A 14,717-nucleotide genomic window follows, 5' to 3' on the forward strand; every position below is an offset into this window, starting at 1 on the left:
GTGCAGCTGACTCCAGTTTATCAACTTAGTTGATTTCTGCCATCTAAAACTGATTAGGCTTCTGTTATCTGGGATTTTGAAGTGATGGCTAATTCAAATAGTACACAGATCAAGAATTTTGTATTCCTAAAATAAATCTGGTGTATCAGAAATTTAGTTTTTGCATATACAAAAAATGCATTCAGACTTTTTGAAAAACATCTTTAGAGCCATGATATAACTGTTGAATGCTGTTTCTTCAGCATAATAATCTTCACGGGTTTGTATTTGACAACTTTCTGCACCACTGAAGAAATTTAGGTAAAGTAGAATTATTCATTTTCAGACCTCATTATTTATTTTTTATTTTTATTTTTATTCAAAAATTCAAGAAATGGCATGGTCTAACCTATTAGTACATATAATGATCCTATTATTCCTGTAGGATTTAATCCATGAATTTGCCAATTTGTCAATACATTGACAGATAGAAATTTTTCCCCTTAAATATATTTGTTTCTACCATCTCATTCATCAGGTCTCTTTGAACCTTTCTTTACATGTGGTAGACTTCTCTGGGCTTGTAGCCTCTTACTTCAACTTTGACTCTCTCTCTCTCTCTCTCTCTCTCTCTCTCTATACTGCTTTTTTCTTTCTTTTTGGGATTTTTTTGGTTGTTTTTGTTTTGCTTTGATTTTTTTTTATTATTTTTATTTTTATTTTTTTAATCTAAAAAAAATCCATGTTTCAGTTCACTAAGTTACCTTGATGAAGTATATTTAGGCTGGTATGAAGACTTCATTTAATAAAGTAATATTATACAGTGATGATGCATCTCTTTTCCTATGGGCATTTGCTGTATACAAGCAAATCCTGGGGGCAGCTTTCTGCCAGCAGAAGACAAAACATTTGGGGGATGGGATCCCCAACACAAAATCAGGGTGCTCCCTCTGCAGACCTCCCTTGCCTTAAACCAGCACCCAACAGAATTGCCAACTGTGAGCTGAACAATCGTAGAATAGTTTCAATTGGAAAAGTCCAACTGCAACAAGCCCAACAAGCCACATTTACAGTCAACAAATGCTGAATCTGATAATTTATGGATAAGCACACATAGCTTATTACATGTTCAAAAACAACGTGTGAATGTTACATGTTCAAAAACAATGTGTGAATGCTTTTAAAGGGTTTTTTTGGGTTTTATTCTACGTGAAGTAATCACTTTCTGTGTTTTAGCAGCAAAAAAATGCACAGAACAAAACACAGCAAAAGGTTCTTTTGCTTCTTTGGACAATATCAAGCATCTGACAGTGTTTAATAAATTATCATCTGGGAAGTATTTCACAAAACAGGAATAGCTGTCAGTAAAGACATGGAGCTAACACTCCATAAAGCACGTCTTATTTGTTCTATAAAGCTTAAGTATTTTTCAGTAATGTGTTGTTGTGCTTTGTTTTCAAAAGAGGGAAAATATAGCATAGATGTAAACATCAATTACTCCATCCAAACAGAACAAAAGGTTACAAAGGTTACTTTCCATTTGTGAAACCACAACACACACTATGAACAGAGGTGAGGATAAACAAATTTAATTCTGGATATGCAGTATAATACATCTCCACCATCATTGTATCAACAGATTTTTATCCTTCTGTGTGGTCCACCACCACTTATCACTGGATACTTTTTCAGTCCATTTTATACTTCTGATGTGCCTTCTGGCTATAGATATGGGAAACAGAGACTTTTGCGCTTTGTTGGCCATTCAGACAGCTGCTTATGAAAATGAAAAAGAATTGAAAAGGAAATGCTCAGAATACCATGAGAGAATTTCTGTGAGATGGAGGAGGAGTTAATGACATTGAAATTGAGTCAGTATGGTACCAAAGCTGTTTTGTATTGCTCTTTAAAGTGCTTTAGGGCCTAGGAGGACAATAACACCAGGAAAATAGAAGGCATAACGGAAGAATTACAAAAAATACCACTCTGTCTCACCCTGAATGACATCCTTCTATATTTGTCCTCTTTTTTGCTGCTGATTCATAACATGCACTGAGGAGTAACAAATATACATTTGCTCTGGCTTGGCAGAAAGGGAACAGAAAGTGCAGGAAGTCAGAGCTTCTGATATCCTTTCCATGTCTCTGGCTAAATGCTTCCACGGAAGTTTGAAAAGTGGGTCAAAATGGACTAACACAGTGAAAGGGAAGCAAAAGGTTCTTTCTTTTATGTTCTATTTTTCATATAGGAAATATAAATTAGGTAGTCACCAGTTTTACACCACTACATTTTTTACTTTGTTTTGCTAAGATAGTAGCATTAAAAATATGTACAGTAATTGGAGCATGAAACATGGGCATTTACCCACGTTAACAACATTTGAAATAGAAAATCATCTAAGTACTTTCTAATAGGGATGCCAGGAGTATGAGGCTTTTGTAAAATCCCATCTTTTGGTAAGTGATAGATTTGTCTCATAGTACTGTGAAACAGAGTATTCCCTTAGGAAAAATCACAGCATCCTCAAAAATATTTCTTTGACACCCACTTTCCTGAAGTTACCTTTTGACCCTTCTTTTTTTTAAAATCAAATCACCTAAAACTCGCAGAAACCCAGTTGTCTCAAGTTGAGAAAAAACAAGAGAGGGATATAAGAATATCTAGTAGCTGTCATCTCAGATTATACCTTCATTCAGATGTCTGCCTCCCATAATTCAGGTCAGGACAGTAGAACAGACTGCTATGTATCTCCAGAACTGTTGCAATAATAGTTTTCATCAGCTCTTTCACTTAATGCAGCTCTCCATACCCAAAAGAATATTACTACCAACTGTGTCCTAAGATGTGAAAATGTAGCGTGTCCTTGCATTATTATTGACTCACTCAAAGCTCACAGGCAGATTGAAAAGGGCTGCTGCAGACCCTTACAGAAATGTTTACTACGCTGGGCTCAGCCAAGTAGCCTTCCAAGAGTTATACCCTCAGAGCCTTGAGACAGCTTGTGGAAGCTCTCACATTCTGTTGTTGAGACATTTTGACTGTGTTCTGGAGAACAGGGGTGATCCATTTTCAGGTTCGTGGTGCAGCAGCAGGGACATTTAAAGCTACACAGCTGCTCTGATTCATCTCAGATGTGTTTAGGGTGACAGTAGCTGTATTTTTCACATTGCCTGATAGCATTCACAGATTACTCTAGCCACAGGTCCCCCTGTGACATAAGACCTGAAGCATATCAAGTAGAAAAACAATGCAGAGTTTAATGTGATCTAAGTTTATGTAGGTGACAGCAACAGAACTGGAGTGACTGTTCAATAAATTGTCTGCTTAATAAAACAGTTCATAGCATTTAATTCTTTTATGATGATCACCTTGGGAAATTTCAGGTGTTTCCTATTTTAATGCACCTTTGCCTTTCTCTGTGTATTTGCATTTTGTATTTATGGAGATAAGTGGAAGAAGATGAGCTAGAGAAATATGTGCTTTATTTATCAGTAATACTCATTATTTGTAATCATATTCATTAGTCAACTGTTGGTGATTTACCATGTATTTTTAGCTACATCACCTATTAAGGAAAACTTCTTCACCAGAATTTATTTTACTATTTCAAATGACATTAAATAGCTGATATTTCCCATAAACATGCATTTTCACTCACTCTTCTTTTCCTCTCCTACTATTCTCATTACAGTGGGAGTCAATGTGAGGAAAGCATATGGCTTCTTCAGGTAGAAGTATATAGTCATAGCTATACCACAATTAACAGCATTGTTTTCTCAAATAACAAGGCATGATGCCTTAAAAAATATAATATACACATACACAGATCACCAGAGTGAATGAGAATAAATTAACACAGACATTTTTGATTGCAGACAGTGTCTATCCTCCAAAAGAACCAAATAGAATTAGGTAGCAAACATGAGTAAGTGACTATGTGTGTAGTGGATAGGATATTGGTAAATTAATATTCCAGAGCTCTGAGTAGATTTGGAATTGAATTTAGTGAAGAAAGTAGTTTAGTTTTATTTTAGCCAAACAGCATTATCCAAACTTAATTACTCTTCCCCAATGCTTGAAGTATTTCCATTTACAGAAGTGATAATTCTCTAACAAAACTGGCAATGAATACCAGGACTGAAGTGATACATCTTCTCTGTGGCATTAATATTTAGATTATTTAGACAGATATATAGATAAATCACAGCCTTATCATCTTATCTTTGAGGGAAGCAGGTCTGCTGGAAAAACAACTGTGCACAGCAAGTGTAAAACTATTCTATCATATATTTATTTTTTTATGACAAAAATATTAGGAATATTTACTATGGTCACAACATAAATGCACATGTAGAGCTGGAATTTATTTTCAGGTATAATCCAGTTTCCAGAGATAAAAAAGAGAGCTAAAATTCTTGGTATTTGTTTTTCACACCACAGATAAAACTTTACCATATCAATTCTGCCCCTTTTCTCAACTAACAACGAATGTAGGATATACTTCATAAGATACTAGAGGCTTTTCTTTTAATAAAGCAGTTTGGAACATTTATCAAACAGAGGAATTGCAACAGAATGAAACTTCAACAAAGACAAGGACTGTCAGGATGCCAATAAAACAACAGCAACAAAGAGGCACCCAAGAGCAGTTTTGATTTCAATACCTCAAAACTAGAGAATTTCAAACACCACTTTTCAGAACTGGAGAGAATTGAGCACCCTTTTGGTACACCAAGTTCAAAGTACTGTAAGACTTCTATCAAAATTTTCCTTAAAAACAAGATCATTTCATCACGTATCTGGCCTTGGCATGCACCTCGCTTCCAAACCCAACTGCAACCTTTCAGCTAGCGCCCGGTGCACAGCCAGCTGCTCCCTGTGTCAGGGCCAAGCTGCCAGCTGTGTGACAGCAGCCCTGCACCTCTGCAGCAGCCAGGCCAAACAGCAACTCTGAAAGCAAGAGAAAACTCTCGAGCCAAGCAAGAGAAAACTCTCGAGCCAAGCAAGAGAAAACTCTCGAGCCAAGCAGCATCCCTCAGTCTGCACCATGGAAGCTTCCCTCTGTTTAGCAGAAAAGTGTCTATAACAAGTATACACAAAACCATGCATTTTCCTATTTTTCAGTCACCTATGAGACCTTCTGATTCTTTGGCCCAAAAGATCACAGGACCATATAACAAAAATGGCTTAAGAGATAAACAATCCTTCGAGCCTTTCTGCAAAACCAAGAACGCTCCTATTTGGGCAAATTCAAATCTAGAATTGTTGTTCTGGCATTTTAAAGGACAGTCACGGAGAATAACAGTGGATAACATGTTTGATTAATTTTTCATCTTCAGAAGCTGTTTGTATGTAAATATATCAAAGCTCTAAGAACACTGGTGAGAAAAAAAATGGTCATTTGTCAACATTTAGGGTATAACTTAAGATTCTTCAGCTAATGAATTGGTGTCAATCATGCCATACCTGCTGGAAATATTTTAAATGCCAAGACCACAAACTGGTGATGCACAGGAAATTATCTTATTTCTGTTTCAAAGAGACTTTGGTGACAAAACAATTTTGTAGTAATTTCACTGTCAGCCAGATCTGCAGTCTGATAACTGAAAACCTATAAGTGAGTCAGTAGAGTTTGGGAATAAGGTTGTATTTAACTTGTGATACATGGTATAAATAACACTCAGTGTATTAAGTTGCTGAGGATGAAAGTATCTAAGAAATGCAAATAAGTTTAATTAATAGGAATAAAGTAAATGCAATTTTAACACATAAACAACTGCATTTAATATACATGAAGGTTTATGATGACTAAATTGAACTGCATGTAGTTTTGATGTACTTTAATCAAAGCCTTCTTTTTACTCTTTTACTTTCTGCCCTGGGTGAGTGGAAGCGGCTCAGGTACCTAATAATATTATCTATAATTTCTCGCAGGCATTAATGCTTGAAATGCTTCAACTTTTTATAATCCCAGTACCTCAGCAATCTGAGAAAGATTGAAAAAATGATGACTGGCTCAAAACAACTTGGGTGTGTGTGGGAGGGAGCAGATCAAGTTCAGTGGAGGTGGAATGGTGCTCTGCCCCACACCACATTACCTTTGGAGCCTCTAGTGCAGCTGTGAGTCCCTGGCACACTGGAAGCAATGTCCCACCCGTGCCTGGAGCCCCAGTATAGCCCCAGTGCGGCTACCAGAGCAGGAGCCCCACCTGGGGGAGGATGACCACAGAAGGCCAGAGCAGATAAAAAAACATTGTACAAAGATGCACCTGTTTGTGTCCCTTATTATTGAGGTTTCGGAGGAAGAATTTTCCTGATTTTTCCATCATAGCCTGGCCTTCGTATGATTTAAAAAGAGTTTCCTGGGACTGGACACTGGTCCATGAGGAGGTCCTAAAGCTGCTGGGTTTTGAGACAGTAATATATTAAACTCTTGGTCCCATTCGTCCAGAGGAGCCTTTGCAGTCTGGATGGGATTTTCCTGTCCATGGGCTGTCCAATCATGTATGGCATCATGGACCAGAGGATCCCACTCATCTAATCCAATTTTACTCACAAAGCTCTAAGGATGCTGAAAAGCAAGACTCTGTATGGGAAAAGGGTTTGTGGTGAAATCAGCCCTACAAGAAGCAGCAAGATTGTAAGACAACAGACAATAATACTGAGAGGCCCCTTTAAGCTCCTTAAGACAAGGATTTTGGGCACACCATCCCCTTTTGGGGTGGCACAACGTGGGAGTGTCAGGAAGGGGTGTGCTCAGATAGGGCATTATAGCCACATTCATAGGGGGGAGTTTTTTCCTCTCCCCCCAACTTCAAAGGGAGTTTTGAAAAGGGTATATTAGGTAGATAAGACTTGCTAGACTAAAAGCAGCAGAAACTAAGAAATTTTACTAAATTAGCAGTAATTTTGCAACATCTTTGACAGTAAGTCTTTTGTTCTTCAAGCTGTCCCCAGAAACCAAAAAAGATAAACAGTAGCCTATCAGAAGCCTTCTGTATCCAAAAAAATGTCTGCTAGAATGTAGCTGCATAAAAATGTACAGCTGAGAATCCAATAGCAACCTAAGCTCTATGAGAGTTCTGCTATGCAGAATGCACGCAGAAGTGTTTGCTTGGGTGCACACACTACAAAATCCTCACCTTCAGACAGTAATTGAAACTGATGAAACATCAAAGATTTATAACTACTTGAAACACCACCACTGCTGCCCCAGAGGAAAAAGTTAACCTCAGGCCTTCAACCCTCCAAATTAATAACCAGTCCTCAGAACTCAAGGTCTTTATTAGGTCTTCAAATTTAGTGTTCTTACTGTACCTCCTACAGTTCCCTCACAAATTTTCTTAAATAGGAAGAACGATTTAATTCCTAACAATAAATTTGGACCAAAATAAAAGAACAACATTGTGCACATTTACAAGTATGCGTCAATGCATTAGCAGCAAGGAAACATATTATTATTAGAAAATGCATGCCTGAAATTACAAGGCTTCAAAAGCATTTTTATTTCAAATCAGTTTTTAAAGAGTATGATTTTTCTAACATGTTATTAGGACCTCTTCAGATGAAAGGAGGAAAATGGATTAATAACAAAGAGCACACTGATTGAAATCTAATTTCTATTATCACAGCTAAATGATGTTTTTGCATGCAAGCTGAAGCTGTGTATTTTGAGATACACAGTCCCCTAACACAATGTCACTCATTTCTCTGCTCTTACTTAGAGCCATTTCCTGTTGAATTGAAAATAACAGTGCCTCAAGTAACTACACAGTGTAAAATGCTTCCAGTTAGAAGCCAAGTCTCTAACTAGACAAAAGAATTAAATCAATCATTCCCAAATAGTGTTTTCAGCTGAAGAATAATATCCACATAAAACCACTTTAAAATATTATGTACCTGGACTATTATCAGCACTACTCAGATGATTAATTTTTCACCCCCCAAATCACACAGCAATAAAACTCCTAACAGAATTTCTATTCTATCAAATAATGATATTTTATAAAAAAAACAAAAAAAAACACAGTACAAATGTAATCAGGAAGAACTCTAGAAAATTAAAGGTATTAAAGCAGTACAAAACCAAAAGAAATGTATCATGAGCGGCTCCAGGTTCACAGATCCTCAGTGTACTGTCAAGTACTCAAAAATCCCATAACCTGATCTGAAGGGTGGGGGTTAATTTAACCCCAGAAGTGAAGCCCCCTGAGCCAGACAAGCCTTTTAAAAGCACAGACAGCTCCAGCCCCAACCCCATCTCCCAGGCCTTCAGGGTCGCTAGGAGCTACTTCTAGCACAAAAACACCTCGGCTAGGAGCACAGCCCAATTTCGCCCTTCCAGGCTTTGTGGCAGCCAGATTCCATGAGAAAACCATGTTTAATTAGCTTCTAGTGGAAAAGCATGGCTATTCCTAAAGGTTGTAACAGGGAGCCAGTTGGGATGAAAGGCTGAGGACACACATTTTAGTTTCTACTAATCTGCATTTTCTGATGTGAAAAGAATTCTCCCAAAGCGTAGATCAGTTCTCAGCAGTACTGACACCACCCTGTGGCTGCCAGGATACCTCTGATTGCTGAATGTGCTGAAAATCAATCAGCATGTGTGTTTAGTTATCTTGTTAGCTCCTGGACTGAGGGGTGATGTGTACATAAATTAGTACTGTGTGCAGCACAGCTTTTATTAACCTTTTACAACAGCAGGGACTAGGAGTCTTCCAAAAAGCAGAGACAAGAACCACGCATTGTAAAATTATAAGTGTAGTAATAGCAGGAAATGTAAATGATGGGATGTCACAAATGGAAAGCTGAGGCTTCCTCATCAGCTACAGCCAACACAGTCATTTTTAGGCCAACAGTAACCTAACTTTCAGTCTGCACAATAAAATGGTACTAAGAGATTTCATTTTTTATTTCCAATTGATGGCATCTATCACAATATCTAATGAACGTATCTGTTGCTAAAGGACACAAAATGATTCACACGAACACTCTCAGTGTTAGAACAAAAAACCATCTCTTATTCTCTGACTCCAGTATTTACAGATTCTCAACAATGACCAGGGATTGGATAATTAAGTTACCACCTTCCCAAGCACACTGGTCATGAGAAATGTCCATCAAAGGACGTTTCTTAGAAGGAATGTGATAAACAACTTATGTTTATAGGACTTTCATGGGAAAGTAACTAAAACTATGAAAACATTATCAGAAGGCTTAACTTTCAGGGTGACACATATCAAAGAAATCTTTTTTCCAATAAAATGATGAAAAATCTATTTTCTTTCCCTAACAATGAAAACCTTGATCTTAAACCCTCTGATTATGACAGTGGAAGTATTTATGAATCAGAAAAAAAGATTATCTAGCTGTTGATAAAGGGATGCCCAGTGATTTTATTTTTCTATCAGTCTAATCCTGCAGGAAGTTACAAACATCTGTGTCAACTGCTCAGCTAAAACAAGAATTTTGACAGCACACCTTCAACTTTTTTGTCCAGAGGATCCATTTTGCAGCTTCTTGCTGTCAGACATTCAGCAGAGAACACAGACACACTACAGTTTCCATTGCATAGCTTTTATATCCCAATTTGAGAATCCCCACTCACATTCAAACAGATTCAAACTACTCTTTCCTTCAATTGATAATACATTTGCAAAAATACCATCTTATATCAATTAATTTATTTTTTAGAGTTGTTGAAAAGTTCACCTGAACAAAGACAAGTGTGTTGGCTCTGTGTCAAACCTCACATTTAAGTTCTGACTAGTCACTAGATACGGCACGTCACCTCAGCCAGTGACATCTTTTCTACTCGTGGACTGGAGCATTTCTAAAAACATTGACAGAAATCATGCTGAAAACACTGAAAACCAGGGTGCTCAAAATCCTCTTTCTATGTGAGTGCATGACTATTAGGATGACAGATACTGAGTCTCCCAACACTGGAGCCCATGAATTGCCCCCACAAATGTCTGCGCACAGAAAAGACTAAAACAATGCCTTGAACAAAGCTGAATCAATTAGCCCTTCAAAAGTCAAGGCATCATCATCATCAGGCAGGAAGTGCTTATGGCAACAAAATCAAATATCAACAGAAGAAAAGTTCAGACTGTTGTTCCACTAGCAATACCAGAAACAATGCAGCTACTGAGCAGCGACAATGCTCCGCACACATTGCCCTGGGCACGAACAAACAGCCTTTTTAGCCTCCCTTTCTGTACTAGTGCATTAAGTCAGAAAAGGTCATTAATATTATTTAGCATCTCCTCCAAACTGAAAATTTTAATCAGAGTTTACACTTCTGTCAGCCACTGTGAAGTTGTGTTTTTGCAGTTCCTGCCAGAAAAGGTCACAATACTGTTATTTTGGGGGGAAGTTAATGATGTGATAAAGGCATTTATCTAGTGCCAGGTCATTTTCCTGACCAGGTAGGCCCTGTATAATTTTTTTTTAGAGCTTTGCTTATCAATTAGGATTTATTTTAACTTGTGTTGCTATGAACCTTCCTATGTGAAGCTTACAAATGATTAGTAGAACCTGATGAATATTAATGTGCAAAGTGAAAAAAGAGGATAAAAATATCTTTGGAAAGGTATTACCTCAGACAATCTGCCACTGTACCTTGCTGCTGCTGTGATAAAAAAAAAAATACATAAACATCTCTAATCAAAGATTTCTTTGCTCAAATCAAATAATAATCACTACCTAAATTGAAGACATTATCAGTTACAGTAAAGTTAGTAAACTTACATGTTGTTCAGAACACTCAAGAGAACATCAGTGTGTTTTCTTTCTGAATCAATAAATAATCACAATTTCTTGCAATAAAGGAATTCATTTCTGAAAGACAAAAAAAAAAAAAAAAAGTAAGGTCAAATGATACACATTTTTTTAGTAGATACATTGAGATAATACATAAAAATGCATTACCACAGCTGGGAAATTTACAGGAGCATGCTACAATGTCATTAAAAAACCTGCATAATTAAATCTTTATTTGTCAGGGTAAGCATACTATTAATATTTTATAATACTCAAAATATGTTTCATGTATAGGTTAGTGTTACTTGAGCTGCAGGGAGTTTAATATTTCTGTTTTATTTTGTACCACCAGGAGCAAAGGTTTTATTTCAGGAAGCAAGTATTCTCAATTCCTACCAAAAATGCCTTTCACAAATAGTCTAACAGAAAATGGAATCGTGTCCAAAAAAAACCTAACATTTTTCTTATGTAAAAAAATATCAGATTTTCCTTGAATATTAATAGGAAAAGGACTGGAAGAAAATCCTGCATATTATATCCCTGAGTACCTCCTTTTATCCCTTTTCAATATGTATTAATGAGAATACATGAAGAAAAGAAACAGGTTGGCTGAATAATAGACTCTTGCAGTAAAATCAATTTAAGAGTGGAATAGGCTGGCAAGAGAATGAAGACTACTCTATACATATATACATGTGTATATATACTTGATATGCAGTTCATTTCTACTCCTCTGACAGAAGTCTAAGAGGGCATAACTTTCCCTCTAGTAGGAAATTAAAATTATTTAAAAAATTTTGCCTCATGCACCTGTAAACAAGCCCTAGTTAGCAAGTTTTGTTTCTTATCCTAAAATAACAAGTCATTATAAGATTTCAATCAGTGTTGTAGAATTTGGATGTCAACAGGGAATTTCAGGCATTTTTGACAAGTGAATGTATTCCTTCAGATTCCTGACTTTTTTTTTAACTGAATAACTAAATTATTAGTTTTTTTCCTTACTGTTCGTGACCCCTGTGAACCACTCCTCAGCCATTCTACAGACGAGGACACTAAACAATAAGGAAATAAGGAAATAAGAAAAAAATTACTTCAAAGCTTTTAGTAATTTTTAACCTTTAAAGACTGAGAGAAAATATCACTGAGGTTAAACTGCAGTGAGAGAAAGTGTCAGGTTATGTCTAATAAATCCACTCACCATCTAAAGGTTCATCAAATTCTTACAAAGCAACAAGTGATGGCATGCAGGTGCTCATGGAATGAGTGCTGGTAGCATGATAACAGCTTTCCAGTTTTGTCAGCCTTTCATGGAACAATGATTCTGACATCCTGCATTTATCTAGACATAAAGAAATACAGACTGGCTACAAGCAACCTGATTTAGTGGAAGTTGTCCCTGCCCTCAAGAGAAGGGTTGAACCAGATGACCTTTAAAAGGGCCCTTCCAACTCAACCTATTCTATGATCCTTTTATTCCCAATAGCCCCTTGCCTGCTTTGATGACTTCCAGTCATTCAAAAGTCATGCATGGATTCACAGAGAGTAAGCAAATGTATATACACAGTAAAATGATCTTTACATGTCGAACTTAGGTAGCTGTAACCTTTCTCTCACCAAATCATGTCTCTTGTAAGAAAAAAATTTCCAAAGATTCATTCATGTGTGGCTCACCTGCTTTGACTCTCATAGAAATATCTCCACAGGACCAGCAAAAAGATAAATTATTCCTGCCTAAGAATGCAGCAGTTCAATGCAGCCTCTCTGCCTTGGATAATGCAGTGAAGCTTTGTTTCACACCCATGTGTGTAGCCACATAAGATTATGACCGCCACCTAAGAGTGTAAGTGTGATTAGGGCCTACGGTGACCACACAGCCCCTGATACCATGTGCTTATTGTGAATATACAGTTTATGGAAGCAAAGATCATTAGAGAAAAAATATTAGAAATTTGAGTGAGAAAAATAAATGAAACTAGAGTTTTAGCCAGAGTCAAACATAAACTTTGGGGAAAAGAATCCTTTTACTGACATTTAAGAAGTCATTAGTATGGTATATCACAGAAAATAATTCAGGAAAGAGTATAATGGTTTTATGAAAAAGTAAAAATATTAAGTAGTTTAAAATAGTTTGTCTCACAGCCCATTCTCAAATAGTGACCAAAACTACCACTGTTAAACATGAAGAGCTGAAACCAATTATCTTCTCATACAAAAACGTATTGTATTAATAAGCACTACTGAAAGTTTAGCACTGTGAGTTTAAGGGAGAAAAAGTAGTAAGAGAAAAAAGTAAAGGTGAGATACTCTAAATATGAAACCACATTTAATCAGCATGATGCAATATTGATGTAATTATAAAATTTTACACAAACATTAGTCAAGGGTGTTATAATTAGTGTTGTCTACACTGCAGAGGGTCTTGAGCTTGAAACATTGTAGTTAAGAGAACGATGATTAAACGTCAAGTTGAAAGACAGCAAGGTGTGTAAGATGTTCTAAACATCCACACCCCCAGAGCAGTGTCACTTACTTTTATTTATTAACATCCTCCAAATGCAGGACTTCAGAAGAATTCAACTAATCCACAAGCACATATACTAATTTACTGAAATAGAATCAAGGATGTTCAGACAGTCTTCTGCTTACTTGCCCTCTAGTTACTTTGAGAAACTATTAATAAAAAGCATTACAGTATTTTTCCATACCTCTGCTATCCTTAATATCATATTTCCACTGGTTAAAGTTAGAAAATAAAAACCACAACTTTATGTCTCACCTGCAGTGAGAATGGAAATAACTGCTCTCACTCTTCAGTGTAAAAACCCACACTACAAACCTTTGGGAATTTCACCAATTTTTTTTTTCCTACTATCACAATTTTTGTATTTATCAAAAATTCTCCAGAACCCAGAGTAAACAAAATGCCCCACCCGCAGTTCAGTGAAATGGAAATATTGCTATGTCATACATATATTTCTATTGCATTTTTTTTTTATTTTAACTTGCCACTTCAGCAGCAGGATAATGTGTTAAATGTACTTTATAGTCCTCTAAAAGCCCCAGCTAGGTGCAATGCTGACTCTTTTCAAGCTGTCTGTCCTGCAAGTTTTCCAAAACTAACAGTTTCTAATTAAGTAATTTCTAGGATACCACAATACAAAAAATAAAAAACTTATATTTATCAATTATTCTTGCCCATATTTTAATTTATTATTAAAAATATACTTGTATTTAACCCTTCGTCATGAATATTCACTGAAAAACTCATCTTCTTTTCAGGCATTTGTTATATGCTCACTTACCCTAATAAATCATACAATGCCTTTTATATTTTCTTAAATCTAATATTTTTCTAAAACTTTCTCCTTATAAAGTCTTATAACTCTTTTTGTAGTTATAAGTCACATTTTGACCCAGCCTTTCCAAAGTTATCCTTATACAGACATTTTTTTCTGCACACAACTCCATCTTTATGTTGCTTTTCTACCATAATTTTTTGGTTTGTTTTGGTTGTGGTTTTGGGGGGTTTTGCCACAGAGACAACCCATAACACTACCACACAAAGTAAATGAAGTTTTCTGGATAACACAAAGAACAGCAGAGTTGACACAAGACCAGCCAATTAGACCACAACAGAACATGTTCAGTGCTAGTCAGTCCCTTTAAATTAACTTAAATTAACTTAGAGAAGCATAAGGTAATAGTGTAGAGGGGACTAAAACAGTGCTTATAATGAGCAAAATAGGGAGAAAATTTAACAACAGCTTTTTTTGCTGAAAATAAAAAAAAAAAAAAAAAAAAGACCGAAATGTGACTAATTTCAGTAGTGTTGGGTAAACAGAAGGGCCAATTAAGGACTTTGCTTCAGCTTCAATATTCATCCTGAAATTGGGTTAGCATACCTGAAGCTTATGTAACATTGTTCTTATATTTCAAATTATTTCTTTCCCTTAAAAACATTAGAATGTAAATAC

General features: G+C 36.2%; 1 protein-coding gene across 2 annotated transcripts in view; it reads right to left on the reverse strand.

Moving 5' to 3' along the window:
* Positions 1–14,717, reverse strand: part of LRRC4C (leucine rich repeat containing 4C) — a 490,474-nt gene that overhangs the window by 275,257 nt on the left and 200,500 nt on the right. For both annotated transcript variants that reach the window (XM_088058324.1, XM_088058326.1), the window contains exon 2: positions 10,732–10,821. The gene's annotated coding sequence lies outside the window, so the exon portion shown is untranslated. The remainder of the gene's footprint in view (positions 1–10,731; positions 10,822–14,717) is intronic.

This window comes from Pseudopodoces humilis, chromosome 7 (genome assembly GCF_049639895.1).
Source record: "Pseudopodoces humilis isolate 2021_Gansu_Grassland_sample_001 chromosome 7, ASM4963989v1, whole genome shotgun sequence".
NCBI lineage: Eukaryota > Metazoa > Chordata > Aves > Passeriformes > Paridae > Pseudopodoces > Pseudopodoces humilis.